The 19389-nt window shown below is 51.5% G+C and overlaps 1 protein-coding gene across 5 annotated transcripts in view; it reads left to right on the plus strand.

Moving 5' to 3' along the window:
- The first annotated feature begins 549 nt into the window (after positions 1–549).
- BRD4 (bromodomain containing 4) overlaps positions 550–19389 on the plus strand; it is a 1320550-nt gene continuing 1301710 nt past the window's right edge. For 2 of the 5 annotated variants that reach the window (XM_086960816.1, XM_086960841.1), the window contains exon 1: positions 565–867. The gene's annotated coding sequence lies outside the window, so the exon portion shown is untranslated. Of the gene's footprint in view, positions 868–19389 lie in introns of all 5 variants that reach the window. The other 3 variants (XM_086960832.1, XM_086960851.1, XM_086960824.1) reach the window with 2 other exon arrangements.

Consider the following 19389-nt stretch of genomic DNA (forward strand, 5'->3'; position numbering starts at 1 on the left):
GTCTGTACAGTCATTGGCATCCTGTATTTCGTTGATGAAAGACACACTCCTGTGGTTACGCTGTTACTTGCAATAAAGAAACACTTACACTTCAAGCAACCTGCTTTTGTGTTTCCAGTGCTGCAGCTCTTATTTGTCTTCTGAATTAATCTTTACAGCCACCAAGCCCTATCTATTCACCATGCCACACAACTCCACTACACATATCCACTACACATAATTCCACCCCACACAATTCCACAACTAACAATTCTAATCCAACCCACATAATTCCACTGCAAACCAAAACACATGGGAAAATACACGACGATTTACAATGCCAATAGCTCTGCCTCTAACTCTCACAAATGCGAGACCTATTGGCATTGCCAATGCTTGTTTCCATTTGGTTCACCAAGAGCGCTTTTGTTACAGCGCCGCAAACCCTGCTTCCGTTCTCACGCCAGACCTTGTCCGCTGTCCTTTCTTACTTTCCATGGCATCACCCTCCATCTCGCCTCATCTCTATGGCTGCAACATTCCATAGTCCTTTCTCTCTGTCCGTCGTTCACAATCACCTCCTCCATCTGGGGGCGTGGCCGCGCGATGACGCAGCAGCGCGTGACGTCGCCGGGAAAGCGAGCTGCCGTGTTATGCGCTTTGGAGGGGGGCCGCCGCGCGCCGAAACATCTAACCAGCCCCCACCCCTGGTTTCTGTGACCCCCTTGGATGTGGGTAGAAAGGAGACTCTTCCAACGCACACACGGGTACCCTCTAATAACGGATTACACCGGGGCCTTCCGGGAGCTTTGGTTTCACTTCAGAGGACGTAGGAGGAGGCCTGGGAGCGGCGACGGAACCTGGAGCGGCGGAGCTCCGTGCTGAAAGGTAAGGTGCCCCCACGCCACAGAGGCAAAGACACCCCGTCTCTCCAGCTAACGTCGTAGTGCCTCCTCTGTGAGAGGTCTGTGACTCTGGCTGGCGCCTCCTTCAGACAGTTGATGGGATTGGGAAGGGTCCTGGAGGGGTCGGGGGAGGGAGGCAGATTCTCCTGTTAAATTGGGGACGGGGTTAGAGCCGAACAAGGTCAGTTCAGCTCCCCGTTCACCCATAGACAATCGGCGCGGTCTGCATTGCGCAATCGCTACCCGCCCCAGCCTTCCTCCCAGCGGGCCAGTGTCACCCCTCTTAGCCCTCCGCAATGGTCTGCGTTTAGAAGGGATCCAATCTCCGGCTATGACAGTGCCGGTGCGTCATTGTGCCTGTGTATTCCTTTGACGTGAGGGGCCGTGAAGTGTTGTTTAAAGAAGTGGTACATACTCTACCACTCCTTTACAGCTGTGCAACCCCAGTCAGTGACAGTTCTCCTCGCGGGGTGCTGACAGCTCCCCTAAACCCTGCTGGAAAGGTCTTGCCTGATAAACAGCCTGGGCAGCGCCGGCCGCATCCTCCTCCGCGGTAGGGCGGGGCCTGAGTCGCAGCCTGCCGGGAAGGGCCACCGGGGCGTCCTATATTCTCCCCCCCCCCCTCTAGGAAGGACTAGGGCCCATACATCCACCGCCATTTTGTAGAGAAGAGGCGGAGCCGGGAGGGGTCACCGGTCAGACTTACCTCATTTCCACATTGTGGCCGGCAGTGACTGTGCTGAGCCTTGCGTTTTATAGACAGCCCTGTGTGTGGTCTGCTTAATGTATCTTCAACGGCTTGCGAAAGCCTGTGTGTTCCAAGTGGTGTACTGCATGTGGGGACTAGTGTTTTCCGTAGGAACGTTTGTACTGTTTATGGTTATAGTGTTAATGTCTATTAGAATATGCTTTACATTCGGGACTCAGCGTGGTTGCCTTTGTTGCCTTTATATACACTTTAAGTGCTGACTTGTGCTGCTTATGTGTTGTATGCTCAATGTACTTGAATCCTTTGTGCTGACCAGAACTGCTTATGTGTTTAATGCCAATGTGGACTTCGTAAGCTGTCATGGATACTGAGATCTCTTTGTGGTTAATCTCAGGTTTGATTAGAATTTGGCAAAACAGTTTCCAAATGGCATGTCCTCTTGTGTTACTTCGTGTTACCAGGAGAGTTTGGGTAAAGCCATCTGGAGGTTACGAGGTTTGAGCAGCACCGGGTACAGGGGGGACCGGATCATTTGCACCGCTTCGAGTTGTTAGGTTGCCTACACTATTCGATAGCCGTTGAGATGGCCTGGGTCCAGTTGGGCTGCATCGGTAACCAAAAACGGTAATTTTTAATCAAAACTGTTCATTGGACGGAGGCGTAACGATAATATAACAGACCCAAGAACTTTATGCATTGTAGTTTTGTGGGAGGTAGCTATTTTCATGAAAGTTGTCATCGTGCAAGTATGCTTATGCTCTGCTGTGGCGTAGAGCCTATATCTCTTTCTTACTCTTTGAACTACTATAACTTGGAACATTTTGACTGGCCTGTTTAAATTGTGATCTGTCCTCTGATGTGCTAATTGATTATTGTTTGAAAGCAGAATATAAGCGTGTTTCCATTTTGTTTTGAATTTGCAAAGATGTGCTGTTTTTTTGTATAGGTATCACTGAGCCATAGACATTTATTGTTACTACCCATGGCTCAGCTAATTGAATTGGGTATTAGGCTGCAGCCAGTCGCTCTCCTCATAGCACTGTTGGTGCTTTACACCAACTGCTCAATTCAGGATGGCAACTCCATGTCGTGTTTACAATCCTAAAACAGCCTTTAGTAGCCAATTCGTGTTGCGGATAGCTGTTCTTTGGAGTATGACTAGAAGGAAGCAAGAGAGGAAAGGAGGTTGTTGGAGAAGCGAATAAAAAACATGGTTGAGTGGCCGGAGGTGACACATGCACGGGGCAAAGGATGGCACATTGTTTCAGGGATACGGTGGCAGTGTAGGGCACTGTCGCCGCCTTACCTTCCCACAAAGTCTGAGCCTTGAGGCATCCTTCTCATTCTGTCGCAATTGTCACGTTAAACCTTAAATATAGGTCTCTGCTTTGTAAGCCATAATGGTATCAATTTGCCCCGTTTTCGTTAAAGCTCGATTCTACAGAAGCAATATTCCAGTGAAACCTTTAGAGATGGTTCCTTGTGAAAAAGGGGACCTAAAATGTTAATGTTGGAACCTTGTGAGCATTGTTTTGACATTACGGGTCGTGTCGAGGAAGATGTGGCTTGTTCTTGATCGAAACAGTACTTTCATTGCAGTGATTTGTTTTTATAAAATTACAGAGCGACCGGTATTTGCGTTCTTTGCGAGTCTTTGATTATTGGTTGTGTATTAGGGATACTCGTGGGACAGACAAGTTGTTGCACATGGTATGAAACGCTGGCCGAGGTACGCATGCCGTGTTTAGCTCAAAAGCTTACTTTTACTCAAAGTTCTGTGTCTCTAATTAGCAAGTGTTTCTCGTACCCAAGATCACTTTTTTTCTAGGCATACCACTAGATATATGGAATTGCAAAATGGACATGTGTCCAGTATTTTATTTCTTTGGACTAAAGTACTTTTGTTGAATCCTATCCTTGAATTGTTTAAAATACTATGTCTCGTTTGTTTGATAATATTCTATCCCCTTTCTGCTTTGGTGTTCTAGGAAAGACTACCTTAATGCAATAATGCAAAAAAAGTAATGGCCTGCCGCCTGTGTAACGGCATGGAGTGAACTGATGCTTTAGCCTTCTAAAATAGTTTTTTTTGTTGTTTTGATTATCCACGGATCTACGCGAAAAAGGGCTAAAAGTACACCAGTGCTTCTTTCTACTACGTCCTACTGAGCCGTCTCTCTTTAAGGCTGTATTTCGTGTGGCTTTTATTTGTGGGTGATGCAACTGGATAGCAACACTCGATGTGCCAATATTCTTGCATTAGGCAAGTGTCGATGTTTCATGGTATTGTATGAGTGTTTGTACGCTCAACAGTATTGAGCAAATCTATTTCTTATTGAGATATGGGCAGGCTGAAGGATTTTTGGGGTAGTTTGGTTTTTGCAGGACATTATGGTTGGTAAAAGCGGAATTTTCCTTTCCATTCCATACACACTTTATTTCGGACAATATAGACCATAATAAGTGAACAATACAGGCAATGCCACACACTAATAAAAAAATCCATAAATAACAGTATGATAAAAACAAAACTACATTTAAAATTGTTAATGTGATCCCATCACAATATAAATAGATGGTACTCTTAGAAATGCAATTAATCAACGTTCCAAAAATACCACTAATCAATTGACATTGCCATTATTGAGTTCTTCTAGAGTATTGGACACTAAAGTGTGGGAATGTTACAAGCAATTAAAAGTCAATTAAGAAAATACAATTGTTGAAAATGAGTAAAAATGTGACATTAGGGAGGCGAAAGAAAGCTTTTATTTAAGCTACAACATTTGTCCATCTCCTTCTTTGGTGCCACATGGAGTTCAGAAAACGGGAAACAGCAAAAGCAATGGGTGGATGGACATCAGTTTTTATAATTCGATATGCCTCCACATGTTGTCTACACCCCGTGTTTTTACAGAGTTGAACTATCCAACGCCGTCTGGCATTTTTGTACCCGGGGCAAAAAAAGAAAACATGTACACCAGTCTCCTCTGCGCAGTCACAAGCGGGGCACCCCAGAGAGATGGTTAGACCATTTGTTGGTAAATGCACGAGTGGCCCGTTCTAAACTAAAAACAGTTTCCTTGCGAAAATCGATTGGTTAGCATCCATGAAGCACACAAAATGATAGTCAGCTTTTATATTTAAGAAAGCAGCCGTTAGATGGCCAAGTTGAGCATTCCCCTGCAGTGCATCAAGCTGTGCGGTCTAAAGGCTCTGACTAGTGCTAGGCGTGGAGTGGCCAGACACACAGACTCTGCGTGGGTCCATAAGTTTGGGATGCCTAACTTATAACACTGGTCCCTTATACAGGAAAGCCACTGCAGGATGGCCACCTTCAGGAGGCCCAAAATCTCCATAAGTTCTGACTGGTAATTAACAAACTTTAGGGTCGCCCACAGTCTCCGCCAGTAAGTTAGAGGACGAAGACCGATCTCCTCTACTATGGGTCTAATACCAAGATCCATTCATAGTGGGGTGAGAGGGGTACTGGATGGGAGACCCAGCAACTGTCTCATAAAGTTGTTCTCAGTTTTTCTACATGCTGCCAGCTGAGCAGTTGCCCCGTAGAGGACATCACTCCTTGCTTGGACTTTGTACATTTCTGCCACCGCGGCAGCCGGTTTACTGTAGTAGTTCCTGTAGTTTTTTTAATATACCGCCCACCGTCTGAGATAGTTTAAGGCTTGCTTTAGCAATTGGAGGGCCCCACTTAAACTATTCACACTGAGTGACACCAAGGTAATCGTAGACAGAGACCCTCTCTAACATGGTGCCATTTAAAGAGGGGCTGGGGCGGGATGTTTTTGCTGGATTAAACACCATGCATTTGGTTTGGAGTGTGTTTATCTCCAAAGCTCTTCCTGTACAGAATGTTACAAAGCTATCAAGGACTCTCTGAATGCCCATAGGAGACTTTGAAAGGAGCAAGGTATCGCCACAAACCTCAATGCGGGCCCTTGCTGTGTGTGCCAGTTTGGGGGCATCGTTGTCAACTGCCTCTTTAAGATGGGCTATCAGAGCATTGATGAATAGGCAGAAGAGGGTTGGAGCAAGCACACATCCCTGCCATAAACCTCTGGTTACTGGAAAACGAGGGATTAGTTAATTCCCCTAATTTCCCATACCTACCTTGGGCATAATTATCTGAGTGCAGTCTCATGATCAATGTCAAAAGATAGGGAGGGATTCCCTGTTGTTACAAAACCTCCCACAGTTTGTATCTAGGAACCCAAGTCGAAGGCCGTTTTCAGGTCAACGAATATCACATAGAGGCTGCTACCCCATATCTCTATCCAATCATTCAGGCGATCTAGGAGGATCTTTGCAAACAGTTTCTGTGAGACATTGATCTAACTGATCGGGCCTGTAATTGATCAGTAAGAGGGGAGAGCCCTTTTTAGGTCGAGGGACTGTTAAGCTGCGAAGCAGCTTCCTGTCCGGAGAATTAATGTCTCTCAGTAGATCCCGCCTTCTTGCCCCGTCTCTTTTCCATTTGCTGGCTTCCTAAACGGAGGCCAGCCATTGGAGGAGAGATCCGTCACTCCGATGTAGCCCCGTCCTTTTCGGATTTGGGGGCGTAATTTTTGCTGTTCTTTAGACAGCGACGTCGTCCGTCACTCAGCACAGCAAAACCACGCCCCCCCCCCGAATCCGAAAATGGCCGTGTGTTTCTCCGATGCATTTTCTCCTTGCCTCGGAGAAACGTGGTGGTGATTTCGGAGCTGCTCGCCTACTACAGATAAACAACCAAAGGATATTTGCAGAGCTGCAGTAAGTACGAGTCTGTAAAATACCTATACAACTCAAGAGTGAAAAGATGTATCTTTGTAACTCAAAGGAAAATAACGCCGTTTACATTCACAGGCAACAATAACGCATTAGGCTTGTTCCTATTGATGATCATGTATTGTGAACCTGAATCAGCCGTTAAAGTCACCATAATTCCTCCTACAATAATATCACAAACAGGTTTTTTCCTCATTTTGCCTTGGTTGGTAGATTCATCATCACTAACACAACATCCTGGTCCCAAGCCTGATGGTGGCTCGCCTCTCGCCACCTCTATTTTCTAATTTACCGTTTACTTTAGAAAACCAACATAGATTCATGTTTGAAGATCGCCGCGCGGCGAACGACTAATGTTATATTGCTACAGCAGGAAGCTCGCGAGGCCTTAACCAAGATGGCGCTGTTCGCGAGCTATTATCTAAGATGCCGCAACTGACATCGATTACCTTCGGAATCGATACCACCTTAACTAAAATGGCGTCCTTGTTGCAACACTGTACGGGCACTGCGCTGGTCCCAATCAAACCGTTTTCGCCTTTCTTCTTCCGCCCGCTGTAACATGGCGGCGGAGCTGTCCTCTCCTCCGCCGGGCTCGGCTGAAGAGCCGGAGACCCCGAAGCTGGCCGAGCTGCTGCAGTCGGGCCGGAGGCCGTTGAAGGCAGCTACGAGCCCGCGGGGTCCGAGCCGCTGCAGCAGCAGGTGAAACTGGGCCTGGCAAAGCTGGAGCAGGCGACGCGCATGGCCTCCGAGCTCGATTTGTTCAGGTAGGGCTGGGCTGTGGTGTTCTCCGGGCAGGTACAGCACCACAAGCTCAGTGGGGTGCTCGTGAGATGGGTAATGTATCTTTTTTTGCCGTTTGCGGAGCCCAACACCGCTCACAAGCAGAGTGCTTTTTATTCCATAGTCTGAGCCAGAGAGAGAGTTATTGTTTCGCAGTACAGTGTCGCAGCCTACCAACCTGCAGCCTGAGGTTCAGTTTATTGCTCTCTGACCACATCATTGCCATGGCACCCATGTGCGCTGTAATGTCTCTTGACCACCTTTTGAGGTGCCCTACAAAGGCTTTGATCACGTTATTCCAACTTTAAAGCCATTCCATTATTTGCTAATCAAATACAAAATGTATTTCACCATTAGTTTAATTTAATGAATTCAGTTGAGTGCTATAGGTGTTGGAAGGCACAGTTTCTGATTCAGTTGAGTGCTATACAAGGTGTTGGAAGGCACAGTTTCTGATTCAGTTGAGTGCTATACAAGGTGTTGGAAGGCACAGTTTCTGAATTCGTCATTCGTATATTTCTGAACTGCTCGGTGATTTTTAGTTGCAGAGTAATCTCATGGTTTTTGTTTCGTTCGTGGAGACTCCCGTTGATTTCACAAGTACCTAGTTTTTAGTTTGAATTTGAGTGCCATTTGCGTTTTTTACGGGTGCTTATGTTTGCATATCAATGCCGTACTTGTGACACTTTCACAGTTCATAGCGAATAAAGGGCAGTCATGACCATGTAATACATGGCTGTAAAGTTTTCAGGTTGCAGATGTGTGATATTATCAAAGATTAAGTGTGCTTATGAGTGTTATCCCATACGTTTTATGTGACACTGAAAGTTTCACACAACGCATTTTCTGTGTGAAAGTGAAACGTAAATCTGATTAAAAGCGAACAGAAAACATCCCTATAATAACATTACAACAATAAGATATAAGAATGTATACTCATTAGCACAACATGATGCTCTAGAAGTACGTGCAACTTTATTTTCGGTCAGATTTTCTCACTTGACACTGAAGACGTGCTGCTCACTGGCAGTAGACTGTCATTGAGTTTAAAGTTAGCTGCAGAACAGGCACTCCACAATATAAGCCTCGTAAAACAGTACATACTATTTGGAGGTGTGACCATGACAAGAGTTTCGACCTTTCCATGTCCCTTTATTATCTATCTGGGCTGCAGACATTTGTAGGACTTGTACTGATGAATAACTGTGTTTTAGACATAGAACTACTCCTGCTGAGCTAAGAGGAGTTCTCAAAACTGCGTGACAAAATGTCCAGTGCAGGAATGATTAGCGATGTGCGTTAGTTTGACCCATGATGTGGGCAAGGTTAGTAATAAACTACATTTCTGATATGCATAATGGTCCTGTATTGCTTATGCACAACAGGTATCATAATAATGCCTGTTCCCCAACCTGGGTTCAGAAGAGACCAAGCCATTTCCAGAACACAGGGCTGCTGGCACGAAGAATTCGAAGGCAGAGGAGATCTTGTGTTGTCGCTCTGTTGTGAACTTTACGATAATTCCAATCTCGAGTCAAATCATTTTCTTGAGTTTTTTTCTTTGTTTTCAATTCAAGTCATATCTGTATTAGAAAGTATGAGATACCTTCTGTATGTAAACTGCTGATAAAACATGGACACCTCCATTGTAGGTGGACGTTTTATGTTATTGTTGTTATCTTTACAATTGAGCTATCCATTGTAGGCTAGCATTGCTCTTGATTATGCACCTGTCATCATGACGCTCTCCTATGGATGTCCAAGACCAACATGGCACTGTCCTTTTAATTTAAATATGTGTAGTTAAGATTACTTGCACTTATAGCTTAATCTACTTTACAGTCCGTTTTGAGGAATCACACTCTTTTTGTCTAGTCACATCTTTATTTTTGCAATTCATTGGTCTCCATGTGCCAAGTCTAGAACGTGTGGAATTGAAATATTTAATAGGACCAGTTGAATTCTCTGAGGAGTAGCCCGTCCTTGGCCAGGGACGGCTCATCTCTCACCTGGTAGAGAACTCATAGCCATGCCTGGGCATTTGGTATACAGTAAAGAAATATGGTCATGAGGATCTCCATCCATTCAAGATCCATGCTTGCCTAACTAGTCCTAGACACTCATCTTCTTGGCAGGCGGTTACTATCCATTGATGGGTTATCAGCCCATGCCCTGACCTGACAATGATCAAATGAACGTATGCTCTCAGTTCATTCAGCTCGGTTCTCTTCATCTTTGGTAAAGTCTCTTAGGTGTATGGACAAATAGTCTGCTGAGTTTGTATGACCAGGCCGATACACAACCTTGAATGCATACTCTTGAAGTTATAGTATTTCCTTTTGGATACAGTGTGGTGATTTCAATACAGTCCCTCTGCATAGGGAGATTAGTGTTTGCAGTGCATCTCTACTCGGATCCAGTTGCCATACTAATAAACCTGGAAATAATGACACCCCCATAGCATAGCAATCACGTTTTTAGGTCGAGGACCGCAAGGCTGCGCTTGCGCAGTCTCCGGTAGGAGATTTATTGATTTCTAGTATGGGGGCTTGAACCCGCCTCTCTCCTCCATTGGCTGGCTTCCTAAACGGAGGCCAGCCATTGGATGAGAGGGGCATCACTCAGTTCAAGCCCCGTCTCTTTCGGATTCGGGGGCGTGTTTTTTTGCGTTCTTTCGACTGTGATGTCATCCGTCACTCAGAACGCCAAAAACACGCCCTGAATCCGAAATTTTCGGACGTTTGCGGCGGCCGAACACCAGAGGGAAGCCCGTTGATATCTGTCTGATGCTTCGTCGATGGCGCCTGGGTCTGCCTTTTCCCACTCATTAGAGGGCTGCAGGCCATGACACTTGCACCTGAGGATCTCCTAAACAATGTCGCCGCTCTGTGCTCGTGGGCAGGTGAGGTGCAGCCTATTTATTGACCCGTCCCGCTGACAGGAAGCCCTTCATCAGCCATTGTGAGGTGACACAGTCGAGCTTTTGTGTTGAGGGGGGCAGGAGTCTGATTTTTGACGCGGCAGGCCACTGTTTCCTTGGCTCAAACTAATGAGTCTTAAGGTGACGTCGAATACGCCTTGAGCAACGGGTCAGGTTACCTTTACGCGAGATAAGGTGAAGAACAGTCAATAACAACTACTTAGAGGGCTCTTTAGTAAAGTACTTATTTTGACAGTCGTTATCATCAAAAGCTTCCTTGTGATGATTGCAATTGTGGACGTTTCGACCTCAGTGTTACAGTTTAAAATTATTCCTAATAACTCTACATCTCATATTGGTATTTATTCGCATCTGACTGGAATTGCGTTAATAACCACAACACGTACTTCAGAAGGGACAATACAACGTGAGTGCAGAGTGCGGCTCTGTATGTGTGTGTGGGTGGCTTTGTGTGTGTGCAAATGCAATAGGTCATGCATTTGCGAGCGATTAAGCTGTTGGCATTGTAAATGACAATGCCATTTATTTAATGATTATGCTATTGGCAATGTAAATGACAGTGCCATTTATTTATGATTTAAAAAAAAAAGCCATGAGCAATGCCAATAGCTCTACCTTTAATAATGCCGAGACCATTGCATTGTAAATGCTTGTTGTAGATGAGGTAGATTTCAGCCTCCGTCCATGTATCCGGTGTTAGACGGACCGGAGGTCGGGAGGTCCGGGATGAGGGAGTCCAGACACCCAGCAGGGGGGTGGAGCCAGCGCCCGGGGAGGCGATGGGCGAGCGGCCCTTGGCGGGGGAGAGCCATCGACACCTCTTTCTCCCATTGACTTGCCAAGTAGCCCGCTCACCTCCTGGGTGGAGGGTGGTGCCGGAATGTCTGAGGCCGGGCCAGGCCCAGGGTCGAGGTCGATCGGGGGCCAGGCGGCCTCGTGGTGGAGTGTCCAAGATGGCGCCCCAGGTTGGGCGCGTGGGCCAGCAGTGGATCGGACCCACGAGGTCGGCATGCTCGAGGGCCGGGGTCCCTGAGGGGACGGAGGACGGCAATGGTGGTGCGTGGTACTTGCGTGACGGGACTCGGGCCTGGCTGGGCCGGGGGAGAGCGGCCCTTCATGTGGCCTGTCCAACATGCGTCCCCCCCAGCTGAAGGCGGGGAGAGTTACCCATCTTCTTGGGGACTCTCCTCGTCGAGGCGGAAAAACCGGGACAGGCCGTCCGCGTTGGCGTGGTCTGGCCCAGGCCGGTGTTCAACAGTGAAGTCCATCCCTTGTAGGGAGATGGACCAACGTAGCAACTTTGGGTTTTCCCCCCGCATGTGCATCAGCCACTGCAGGGGTCGGTGGTCGGTCTGCACCCGAAAGTGGGTGCCAAAAAGGTAGGGCCGGAGCTTCTTGAGGGCCCATACCACAGCGAAGGCCTCCCTCTCTATGGTGCTCCAGCGTTGCTCCCATGGTAGGAGTCTCCGGCTGATGAAGGCCACCGGTTGATCAAGGCCTTCTGTGTTCACTTGAGACAGGACCGCCCCAATTCCTTGGTCGGAGGCGTCCGTCTGAACGACGAATTCCCGGCTGTAGTCTGGGGCCTGGAGCACAGGGGCGGAACACATGGCTGCTTTCAACCGTTCGAAGGCAGTTTGACACTCTGGGGTCCAGTTGACTTTCCTGGGCTGATTCTTTGACGTTAGTTCTGTGAGGGGCCCCACGATGGTACCATAGTCTTTCACAAACCGTCGGTAATAGCCCGTGAGGCCCAGGAAGGCTCGTACCTCGGTTTGGGTGATGGGGGGTTGCCAGTCCTGGATGGCGGCAATTTTCAGCTGTAGGGGGGCCACTAGGCCGCTTCCCACCTGGTGCCCGAGGTAGGTTACAGACCCTTGCCCAATTTGACACTTGCTGGCCTTGATCGTGAGACCAGCTCGCTGAAGGGCTTGTAGCACTGCTCGGAGGTGGTGGAGGTGCTCGGTCCAATGGTGGCTGTACACAGCGATGTCGTCTAGGTAGGCGGCGCTGAACCCTTCGAGCCCCGCCAGGACCTGATTGACGAGCCGTTGGAAAGTTGCTGGGGCATTCTTCATGCCGAAGGGCATGACCGAAAAATGGTAATGGCCATCGGGGGTGGAGAAGGCAGAACGTTCTTGTGCTCGGGGTGTGAGGCCGATCTGCCAATAACCTGCTGTCAGGTCGAAGATGCTGAGGTAGCGGGCAGCTCCCATACGGTCGACCAGTTCATCTGCCCGGGGGATGGGATGTGCGTCTGTTCTGGTGACTTCATTCAGGCCCCGGTAGTCGACGCAGAACCGGAGTTCTGGTGTGGTTCCGGGGGCGGCTGCTTTGGGGACCAGTACGACCGGGCTGGCCCATGGACTGTCGGAGGGCTCGATGACCCCGAGCGTGAGCATCTTGGCCACTTCCGCCTGGATGCAGGCCCGTACCCGATCAGGTACGCGGTAGGCCCGGTGGCGGATAGGGGGGCTGTCTCCGGTGTCCACATCGTGCACACACCAGGAAGTGACACCTGGGGTGAGGGAGAACAGACTGGCGAACTGTGACAGGAGGGCTTGGCACTCTTGGCGTTGTTCTCTGGTGAGGGTCTCCGAGAGTCGGACCCCATCCACGGAGCCGTCTTGCTCCTGAGTCCGCAGGAGGTCAGGGAGAGGCTCGGAGTCGTCTTCAACCCCATTGTCTGTGGCCATCAGGAGGCTGAGTTCTGTTCGTGCAAAGTGGGGTTTCAGTCTGTTGGTGTGGAGGACCCGGAGTGGGTTCCGGGAGGATTCCATATCGATGAGATAGGTGGCAGGACCCTTGCGCTCGATTACCTTGAAGGGCCCCGTCCATTTGTCTTGGAGAGCGCATGGCTCCGTGGGGGACATTACCCATACCTGTTGCCCAGGTTCGAATTCAATAGATGAGGCGTTCTGGTCATACCATTTTTTCATGTCCTCTTGACTGGCCTCTAGGTTGGCTTTTGCTAGGTCTCTGAACCGCCGGGACTGGTTGCGGAGGGTGAGGAGGTACCGGAAGACATCTGGAGGGTTCTTGGCCGGAGGCATCTCCCAGCCCTCTTTGATCAGGCTGAGCGGCCCCCGCACTGGGTGCCCGTATAGCAGTTCAAATGGGCTGAAGCCTAGGGATTTCTGTGGGACCTCTCGGTAGGCGAAGAGGAGGCACGGCAGCAGCACATCCCACTGGCGACGGAGGGGCTCTTCCAATCCCCCGATCATCCCTTTTAGCGTGCGGTTGAACCGCTCAACAAGTCCGTTCCCTTGGGGGTGATAGGGGGTCGTGAATCGGTAGGTGACCCCGCACTGTTGCCAGAGGGATTTCATGTATTTAGAGATAAAGTTCGTGCCTCTGTCGCTGACGACTTCTCGGGGGAACCCCACACGGGAGAAGATCCCCATCAGAGCCCGGCCGACCACTGGGGCTGTCACGGTCCGGAGAGGAACAGCCTCAGGGTAGCGGGTAGCGTGGTCCACTAGCACCAGGATGAAGCGATGGCCTTGTTTTGTGCGCGGATCCAGGGGTCCCACAATGTCTATTCCGACCCTCTCAAATGGGGTCGTGACTACTGGAAAAGGTTGCAAGGGGGCCTTTAGTTTGCGGCCGCTCTTCCCACTGGCTTGGCACGTGGGGCAAGATCGGCAATGCTGGTGCACATCGTTTCTCATTTTGGGCCAGAAGAAGTGGGTCACTAGGCGACTGTAGGTTTTATCTTGTCCCAGGTGCCCTGCCAGGGGGACATCGTGGGCCAGGTTTAGCAGAAAGTCTCTAAAGCGGAGGGGCACTACTAGTACTCGGTTGGCCCCCAGCTCGGCGATTCTTTGCTCGCTGTACAACAGATCATTGTCCCAGTAGACCCAATGAGTTCCGGAGGTATCCCCTGCGCTTTGGGCGAGCGCTTGCTGGCGGAGTCCCTCGAGGGAGGGACAGGTCTTCTGTTCCTGGCGAAATTGTTCTTGTGTGGGCCCCCCCTCTTGGGCCCACTGGTCAATGTTAGCGAGGTCGGAAGGTTGAGCAGGTTCGAGGGGGGTGTCATGGTCGGTGGTCTCGGCTGGGGCGACCGGAGGCGGTGGCGCCGGCCATTCTGGTTCTTCTGGGTGATGGTTGGCACGGGCGGCCATGGACCGGGTGGTGACGCACGCCCAGTCCGGGACGCCTAACATCCCCAAGTGTTCTCTTCGCTCCACGGCTGCCCACGGGGAACTCTCCAGGTCATTTCCGAGGAGGCAGTCCACGGGGGCGTCATCTCGGACCGTTACCTTCAACATGCCGGAGACCCCTCCCCACTCAAAGGGGACGCAGGCCATCCGACACAGACTTTCCGAGTTGTCGGCTGATCGCACAGGGCAGAGAATGTTCGGTAGATATTGTTCTGGGGTCACCAGGTGACAGCGGACGGCTGTTACACTGGCCCCGGTGTCCCGAAGGGCTTCGGCCCGTCGTCCATTGATGCTCACCCATTGGCTGTACTTCTGGGTGTTAGCGGGTAGGGGGACCCGCGGGACCATGTCTCTTCCCCCTAAGCACGCGAGAGTCATGGCGGCTGGCTCCCACTCTTGATGCTCTTGTTCGTCTGTTTCTTGTTCCTCGGAGATCTGTTCTTCCCCTAGTGCCGCGGCGGCCACTTGGTGGGGTTTTGGACTCTGATACTGCGGGCAGCTTGGGTCGTTTGCATAGTGGCCGACCCGTTGGCATCGGTGACACGTGACATTGGCTCTGTACCCCGGTCGCGCCGGGGTGCTGCCCCGGTTGGCCGGGGGGGGTGGTGCTGGCAGCGGGGGTGGCCGGAGTGTTGTCTCTTCCTCGTCCTTGGCCCCCTCCTCCTCCTCTGGGTCGGTGGTGACCATTGTTGTTCCTGTTCTGCTCGTAGGACCCATTCCGGCCCACTCTGGTGATCTCCCACCGGTCAGCTTCGGCTGCGAGCTGCCGGGGATCGGTTAACTTGCTGTCGAGGAGGTGTTGGCGTAGTTCAATGAAGCAATTGTTGGACAGATGCTCCCATACCATCAGATTGAACAGCTGCTCGTAGGTCGTGACGTTGTTTCCTCTGATCCAGCCTTCGAAAGCTCGGCTAAAGTACGTTACATAGTCCACCCAAGTTGTACCCGGGATGCGTGTGCAGTCTCGGAACCTCTGACGGTACATCTCGGGCGTGAGGCCATAGCGGGTGAGGAGGGCCGCTTTCATATGGTCGTAGGAGGTCATCTGGTGGTCTGGAAGCTGTAACAGGGTATCGCGGCCCTCATTGAGGAATCTGCCCCATAGACCGGCTCCCCAATCGTTTCTATCGATCCGGTGCGCCGTCATGGCGATTTCATAGGCCTTAAACCATTGCTGGATGTCGTCCTCTCGGAAATATTCTCGGACAACATCCTTGGGGATGTGTACTTTTTTCTCCGTGGTCCCTGGGGTGTGTGGTCTCTCGGGCACCCCTAACTCTTTATTCTGCTTGCGCAGGTTGATCTCGGCTAGGTTCCGTTCGTGCTCGTACGCCAGTTTCTTTTCCTCGAGCTCCCTTTGTCTCTGTTTCTCCTCTCTTTCTTCTCGGAGACGTAGGTGCTCTAAGTTGATTTTTTGTTCGGCCAACTTGAGTTCTACGTCCATCTTGAGTCGGGCCATTTCTAGCTCGTGTAGTCGGGTTTTTTCTCTTTCTTGGATCTCGTCTTGCGAGAGACCGGTTCTTTGCCCTTCAGGGGTCGTGTTGGTTTTTTTCGCGGTGCTTTGCTCAGGGGCTTCGGCATCCCCGGTCTCTGCCCAAGATTCTAGGGCATGCTTAAAATCGTCCTTGGTGCTTAGTCCGGTGGTAGCGATACCTAGTTCGATGCAGAACTGCTTTAGTTCACGATGGCTGTACTCCTCTAGTTTTTCCATTTGGAACTTCTCAGTTGATCCGCTTTCTTTAGTTGTCATTGTGGTTCGTTGTGGGGTGAGCTACTCTCTGTACGTTATGCGGTGATTCGGATCGCGCCTCTGGCCACCAATGTTAGACGGACCGGAAGGGTCGGCCGAGATTACGGGGAGAGGTCTCCGGGGAGAGCCGTCTCCAACGACTGTACAGACAAGTAACTTCCCCCCCACAGACGGACACCACACAAGACTGAAGGTTAACGAGACTTTATATGCAATTCTTAGGTTACGATGGTATGATACAAGGAGGTCTGGACTCGGGGGTCCCCTCGATTCTAGTCTTTGGCTGAGGAAAGGGGTAGCGGGACAGTCTTAGTTACCAATGAGTACAAAATAGCTCTCAATCCTCGAGCTCGGCGTTCTAGATGATCGGGCCGTGGCGGAGCCAAGCAGGTCCCGAGATGGACGAAGGAAAGACGACGGTCCGCGGCGGAGCCTGCAGGTCCCGGTGAAAGATGACGGTTACAACGGTCCGCGGCCACGCCAGCAGATCCCGACGACGATGAAGGATGAAGGTTACGACGGCTGTGGCAGCGCCAACAGGCAGGACGATGGTGCACAGGACAGAGCTACGGCAGCGCCGGTAGTCCGTCCAGGATGAGTTCCTCTTTACGTCTCTCGACTCCAAGATACAACTGCCTTCCTGCTCTAGAGCTGCCCCAGTTATAGGGCTGGTGTACTTTGATGTCCGGACCCTCGCACTTGGAGGTCGGGAGGTCCGGGATGAGGGAGTCCAGACACCCAGCAGGGGGGTGGAGCCAGCGCCCGGGGAGGCGATGGGCGAGCGGCCCTTGGCGGGGGAGAGCCATCGACACCTCTTTCTCCCATTGACTTGCCAAGTAGCCCGCTCACCTCCTGGGTGGAGGGTGGTGCCGGAATGTCTGAGGCCGGGCCAGGCCCAGGGTCGAGGTCGATCGGGGGCCAGGCGGCCTCGTGGTGGAGTGTCCAAGATGGCGCCCCAGGTTGGGCGCGTGGGCCAGCAGTGGATCGGACCCACGAGGTCGGCATGCTCGAGGGCCGGGGTCCCTGAGGGGACGGAGGACGGCAATGGTGGTGCGTGGTACTTGCGTGACGGGACTCGGGCCTGGCTGGGCCGGGGGAGAGCGGCCCTTCATGTGGCCTGTCCAACATCCGGGATTGCCATTCCTCTCAGAATGGCGTTACAAATTGCCCAAAGATAGGGTCCCCAAATCCTTGGTTCTGCCCTGAATAAATCACCTGGGATCTTATCTAAGCCTAGTGCTTTACCAGGAGGAAGCTTCCTAATTGCAGTATGGGCCTCCCCTAGAGAAATCACTTGGTCAACCTGGGGATTAGGTCAGCAGAGAGGCCGGGAACTATCTCCGTGAAATATAATGCACACCCACACAGAGCCACACACACACACACAGCCACACACACACAGCCGCACACACAGCCGCACACACACACAGCCGCACACACACACAGCCGCACACACACACACACAGCCGCACACACACACACACAGCCGCACACACACACACACACAGCCGCACACACACACACACAGCCGCACACACACACACACAGCCGCACACACACACACACAGCCGCACACACACACAGCCGCACACACACACAGCCGCACACACACAGCCGCACCCACACAGCCGCACACACACACAGCCACACACACACACACACACAGCCACACACACACACACACACACAGCCACACACACACACACACAGCCACACACACACACACACAGCCACACACACACACACACAGCCACACACACACAGCCACACACACACAGCCACACACACACAGCCACACATACACAGCCACACATACACAGCCACACATACACAGCCACACATACACAGCCACACATACACAGCCACACATACACAGCCACACATACACAGCCACACATACACAGCCACACATACACAGCCACACATACACAGCCACACATACACAGCCACACATACACAGCCACACATACACAGCCACACACACACACAGCCACACACACACACACAGCCACACACACACACACAGCCACATACACACACACAGCCACATACACACACACAGCCACATACACACACACAGCCACACACACACACACAGCCACACACACACAGCCACACACACACAGCCACACACACACAGCCACACACACACAGCCACACACACACAGCCACACACACACACAGCCACACACACACACAGCCACACACACACACAGCCACACACACACAGCCACACACACACACACACACACACACACAGCCACACACACAGCCACACACACACAGCCACACACACAGCCACACACACACAGCCACACACACACAGCCACACACACACAGCCACACACACACAGCCTCACACACACAGCCACACACACACAGCCACACACACACAGCCACACACACACAGCCACACACACACAGCCACACACACAGCCACACACACACAGCCACACACACAGCCACACACACACAGCCACACACACACAGCCACACACACACAGCCACACACACACACAGCCACACACACACAGCCACACACACACAGCCACACACACACAGCCACACACACACAGCCACACACACACACACACACACAGCCACACACACACAGCCACACACACACACACACAGCCACACACACACACACACAGCCACACACACACACACACAGCCACACACACACACACAGCCACACACACAGCCACACACACACAGCCACACACACACACAGCCACACACACACACAGCCACACACACACACAGCCACACACACACACAGCCACACACACAGCCACACACACACACACACACACACACACACACACACACACAGCCACACACACAGCCACACACACACACAGCCACACACACACAGCCACACACACACAGCCACACACACACAGCCACACACACACAGCCACACACACACAGCCACACACACACACAGCCACACACACACACACACAGCCACACACACACAGCCACACACACACAGCCACACACAGCCACACACACACAGCCACACACACGCACAGCCACACACACGCACAGCCACACACACGCACAGCCACGCACACGCACAGCCACGCACACGCACAGCCACACACACGCACAGCCACACACACGCACAGCCACACACACGCACAGCCACACACACGCACAGCCACACACACGCGCAGCCACACACACGCGCAGCCACACACACGCACAGCCACACACACGCGCAGCCACACACACGCGCAGCCACACACACGCGCAGCCACACACACGCGCAGCCACACACACGCGCAGCCACACACACGCACAGCCACACACACACACAGCCACACACACACACAGCCACACACACACACAGCCACACACACACA

This window comes from Lissotriton vulgaris, chromosome 1_1 (assembly GCF_964263255.1).
Source record: "Lissotriton vulgaris chromosome 1_1, aLisVul1.2, whole genome shotgun sequence".
Classification (NCBI taxonomy): Eukaryota; Metazoa; Chordata; class Amphibia; order Caudata; family Salamandridae; genus Lissotriton; species Lissotriton vulgaris.